This window comes from Lolium perenne, chromosome 5, assembly GCF_019359855.2.
Source record: "Lolium perenne isolate Kyuss_39 chromosome 5, Kyuss_2.0, whole genome shotgun sequence".
Lineage (NCBI taxonomy): Eukaryota > Viridiplantae > Streptophyta > Magnoliopsida > Poales > Poaceae > Lolium > Lolium perenne.
This window is the reverse complement of record NC_067248.2, coordinates 53,254,670-53,260,669: the sequence shown is the minus strand read 5'-3', so window position 1 is coordinate 53,260,669 and position 6,000 is coordinate 53,254,670.

The window sequence follows — 6,000 nt, the reverse complement described above, 5'->3', positions numbered from 1 at the left end:
AGCAACCAATCTTTAGCTCTTCCTCTTAATGAGAAAGGAAACAATTTTAGTTTTATAATATCACCATCTATATCCTTATACTTTTGCATTTCACAAAGTTCAACAAAATTATTAAGATGGGCAGCAGCATCATCAGTACTAACACCAGAAAATTGCTCTCTCATAACAAGATTCAGTAAAGCAGGTTTAATTTCATAGAATTCTGCTGTAGTAGCAGGTGGAGCAATATGAGTGCTTATAAAATCATTATTATTTGTGCTAGTGAAATCACACAACTTAGTATTTTCAGGAGTATTCATTTTAACAGTAGTAAAAGTAAACTAAGCAAACAGAATAAAATAAAGTAAAGACAAGTAACTAATTTTTTTGTGTTTTGATATAGAGCAAGTAAACAAGACAAATGAAATAAAGTAACAACTAATTTTTTGTGTTCTAAATATAGAGCAAACAAGACAGTAAATAAAATAAAGTAAAGCAAGACAAAAACAAAGTAAAGAGATTGGATGTGAAAGACTCCCCTTGCAGCGTGTCTTGATCTCCCCGGCAACGGCGCCAGAAATTTAGCTTGACACGCGTGAAGCACACGTCCATTGGGAATTCCAAGTGGAAGGTGTGATGCGTATAGAAGCAAGTTTCCCTCAGTATGAAACCAAGGTTATCGAACCAGTAGGAGTCAAGGAACACGTGAAGGTTGTTGGTGGAGGAGTGTAGTGCGGCGCAACACTAGTGAAACCGGCGCCAACGTGGAACCTGCACAACACAATCAAGATACTTTGCCCCAACGTAACAGTGAGGTTGTCAATCTCACCGGCTTTCTGAAAACAAAGGATTAAACGTATAGTGTGGAAGATGATGTTTGTTTGCAAAGAACAATAGAGAACAATGATTGCAGTAGATTGTATTTAGATGTAAAAGAATGGACCGGGGTCCACAGTTCACTAGTGGTGTCTCTCCAATAAGATAAATAACATGCTGGGTGAACAAATTACAGGCGGGCAATTGACAAATAAAGATTCAATACATATCATGATGATCACTATGAGATTTAATCAGGGCATTACGACAAAGAACATAAACCGCCATCCAGCATGCATCTATGCCTAAATAGTCCACCTTCAGGTTAGCATCCGCACCCCTTCCAGTATTAAGTTGCAAACAACAGACAATTGCATTAAGTATGGTGCGTAATGTAATCAACACAAATATCCTTAGACAAAGCATTGATGTTTTATCCCTAGTAGCAATAGCACATCAACAACCTTAGAACTTTCTCACATCGTCCTGCATTCAATGGAGGCATGAACCCACTATCGAGCATAAATACCCCCTCTTGGAGTTACAAGTATCAACTTGGCCAGAGCCTCTACTAGCAACGGAGAGCATGCAAGAACATAAACAACACATATATGATAGATTGATAATCATCTTGACATAATATTCTATATTCATCGGATCCCGCCAAACACAACATGTAGCATTACAAATAGATGATCTTGATCATGTTAGGCGGCTCACAAGATCTAAACATGATAGCACAAGAGGAGATAGTCGAAGGATGAACTACTCACGCATCAGTCCGGAGGCGGGCATGATGATGTAGAGCCCTCCGGTGATGATTCCCCTCTGCGGCAGGGTGCCGGAGGCGATCTCCTGAATCCCCCGAGATGGGATTGGCGGCGGCGGCGTCTCTGGAAGTATTTCCGTATCGTGGCTCTCGGTAATAGGGTTTTCGCGACGGAGGCTTTAAGTAGGCGAAAGGGCAGCCTCGGAGGGGCCAGGGGGTGGCCCCCCATAGGCCGGCGCGCCCAAGGCCCAGGCCGCGCCGCCTTGTGGGGTGGGGCCCCCAGGGCCCCCCTCTGGTCCCTCTCTGGCTCTCTGGAAGCTTCCGCGAAATATAAGACCCTGGGCGTTGATTTCGTCCAATTCCGAGAATATTTCCTTTGTAGGATTTCTGAAACCAAAAACAGCAGAAAACAACAACTGGCGCTTCGGCATCTTGTTAATAGGTTAGTGCCGGAAAATGCATAATAATGATGTAAAATATGTATAAAACATGTGAGTATTGTCATAAAAGTAGCATGGAACATAAGAAATTATAGATACGTTGGAGACGTATCACCACCCAGATTGGTTCTACGTTATACCGACCATGTAGCGTTGCGGATATTTTCGGTAATTGGATTAACGGTATGGTCCTAGGTTTAAGCTACTTATTAGGGTGGGAGCGAGTGTTGTTATTTGGTCGCACTGACTATGTATGTACAAATGACAAGAATTTTAGAATAGTTTTCATATGCAAGCCATCTACAGTTGCAAAACTGCACTCCATTCATGGTCTTCTCTACAACGTGTGGAGCATCGCGGTCTATCTACGGAGGTGTCTATTCGGTTGGAGGATACCGCGAGAGATATTTACCCAACATGAATGGCAACTTAATGTTTGGATTGGCCCTCCGTCAGCATAGGCGGCTATACATTTTCTTGTTTACTTTTATTGCATCTCTTATCTTTTTGGTTGAGACATGTGGATTTATGCGGCCGTGCGCATCCTAGTTATGCAGAATTTGGTGTAATGCTTAAATTATTAAGTAGTAAAACATCTTCATCGAGAAAAAAAAATGAAGAAAGAAATGATCACATGAGCAAAAAATAACTTATTTTTGTTCATAAAGGGGCATGCATCCATGGCCTATATGAACTAAAGACATGATGACATGAACTTCCGGCCACTCGATGAATGGATCGGACGAGGAATATTTGCTTTTGGTATCAAATGATTATACCCGATCCGTCTGGTTCACACCAATCATAAGGTAGCCCTAGCTGGTCACGGATCCATGTGCTAGATCTGACCTTAGTTTTTAGTATGTGAAAAAGGTATAAGACAGGAAGAGAATGCCCTGCAGAATGATCACTCACTTTGAGCCACACATTCCGCTCCACTGAAAACATTAACATCATTAAAGATACCCTTAATTATGTAGAGGGCGCTGGCGGGCTCGACTGTGACATACTACCTCCGTTTCAAGGAATAAGGCGTCCTCGTTTTACGAGCTTTTCGTTTGACCAAGAATTACTTTAAATATATAAAGATTATTTGTATGAAATTTGCATCATTAGAAAGTGTTTTTCAATACGAATCCAACGGTGTTAATTGCATATAATATAATTAAGATTTTGTTGCTCAATTTTTATGGTCAAAGTTCGTCTTGGAATGCGCGTGCGCCTTATTCCTTGAAACGGAGGTAGTACTTATTACGTGTACTCGAATTCATCCATCGCTTCATCAGTAGTGTCATTGTCACCTTTTGGTGCTTCACCAAATAATAGAATCCCAAGCCTCTCGGCTTCTTCATGCATTATAGGATGCACACAATTAACTATAACTTATTACAACTGAAAAATACCAATGTTAAACGATGAAGGCAAAGATTCGGCGGAACAATAAGGACGTGATTGGTAGGTCGCAGCCTTTTTCGGCCTCTCGAGGGCAGGCGCTGGGTCCTGATGGGTCGAGATGGATGGACGTAGAGGAGGAGCGTCCATGCAACAATTGATAGAACGCGAGGGGAAAAGACCGGGGTGGTAGTGCAACGGTGACTAGAGTCAAGGGAGTAGGGCAAGGGAGTTATGTTGTATCCGCATTTCTCCACTCGTGCGATCGGCGCAGAAAAAGAGTCGGTTTTTGGCTCTCCCGAGCCTGGCTCTAGGGAAACCGCTGATTCGGGCGTTCGCATTGAACCTAGCTCAGGCTGCTTTGACACGCGTTGACCGCTACGCAGGGGTGTTCTAAGCAATCAAATGTACCGAATTATGCTCCTAGGACCTGTTTCGAGATGATGGGAGCTACCAATCGCGCCCTAAGCCGCGGGTATTAGTTTGCTTCTCCTTAACCCTATCACGCTTGCTGGAGCGCAACACTTAACCAATATAGTAGGATAAATACTCTCTTCGTTTCGAGTTATAAGATATTTTGGATATTTTAATGTGAACTATATACGGACCGAAATGAGTAAGCAGCTGAAAAGTGTCCAGAAACATGCCGCTTCAAAAAAACAACTACCTCCATCTCAAAAAGGATGTCGAGGAATTGTCTAATGTATCTAGACATGATTTAATGTATAGATCTATTTAAATTTAAACAAACCTGGCGTCATATTTTTTGAGATAGAGGGAGTAAAACATCTTAGAGAATCCCACCGGTAGCCCGCAAATGTAAGACGGCAGCAGCGCTGGCAATAGGTTTTGGGAGGCGCCGGCACGACGTTCTATTATTTGGGGGTCTCCCTCCCTCCCTCCCCCTCAACCCCACCGGTGTTGCCCAAATCGACACCCTCCCTCCAAGGATAAAAAATAATATGTGAAATTTAGACAAAACTCATTCAAACATTTAAGATTTAAACAAAGTTTGAATGAATTTAAACTAAAAATAATCTAAACTAATCAAAGCGCCAGTTGAAGGCGCTAAAGTCGAGGGCGTCACTGGCGCCGAGGCCAGCGTCGCCGTCGCCGCTGTAGTCGGAGGGCGAGAAGCTCCAGCTGCTATCGCTACCTTTACCCTACAGCGTCGGCATCCAGGTCGATGACGTTGTCGCTGTCAGTGGCGGACCACCACTTTCCGTACTTATTTGTCGACCGCTATGGCTTGGATGTCGTTCATGGACGATGTCATGGCTCTCACGAAGCCAGGCGAGTCCTCGGGGTCATCGGCGCTCTGCAACGCCGACTAGCCAAGAAGGTACTCGGCCAGTTTCTTGTCCTCCTCAGGAGGCGACGTCTTTCGCTTCAGTGCGCTGTTGTGGTGGAAGGAAATTTGGCCTCAAGGGGGTGATGGTGGCTCCGGCTTCATGGATAGGAAGACATTGCCGACATATTTTCCTCGAGGGGGCGAAGGCGCCTCTAGCTTAACAGCGGCGAAACGGTCAGAGCAGCCTCGAGGGGCGATAGCGGCTCCAGCTTGATGGCGGTGCAGCACCCGCGCAAAGAAGACGAGGATGACAACCACGTAGGAACTCGCGCCAGTGCGACCGCTGGAATTGAGGGCGTGCGGCGGAGAAGTGGCGACTCCGTGATGTAGTGCGCCACTGCGGCATCCTATGTGGGGCCGCGCCGGGGTGGTAGCCGGCTTGCGCAATCACGTCATCGACGTTGCGGCCCCTCGACCAATCCCACTGGCCAAATGTTTTGTAGGGGCTTCTGTGTGGCCCATGGGTTGCAGAGAGGGCAACCTCGCGCTCGGTGACGAAGAGCGGGCCCTTGAGCTAGCGATCGGTGGCCTAGCTCGGGTCCTCCTGCAGGGAGCTCATTCCACCACCATCGCACATACTCCTCGCACAACGGTTCTTCCGGCAGCGGTGGCACGATGTAGCCGCATGCAGAGATCTTTGGCCGATAGGAGTCGCCAATTTTTTAGACTTACAGGGGGCGCTCTCCGGCTCCATTTTCATTAAAAATGAAACATAATAGCATTTTTCGAAACAGAAAGTAAAAATGATCCAGCCCACCAGCTAAACTGGAGGTCTTAGTCAAAGGAAACTCCAGAAAGAACAACAGACACAGCCACTTACAACCAGCAGGGAACACTAGGAAACCAAACCATCTACCGTTTGTACCAAAGCTACTCTAAGATATACGCAACTAAAAGCATCGACTCTCGCTTCAGGGAGCCAACCCCTCATCATATCACCACATGGATGATGTCCGACTCCTCTGAGTGCTTCAGCAGGTAGGCTTTGGAGGGGCGTCCTGATGGAGAGATATCGCAGAAGATTTCCAGGTCGAAATCCAGTTGAACGACGTGCATTTCAGTCCGGCATCAGCGACAACAACATCTTCAGATTTCTCACCAGGGCAGCTTTGAATTTTCCCACCATATCCCATGCCAGGGTTTTGAAAGGGATCTGCCAAGTCCTTAGATATGACAGAATTAAACCCCAAACCTGTTTCATAGAAAGCCAAGATTTTCTGTTAAACATCAAATGGTTCCTTTTGTTCCAAATG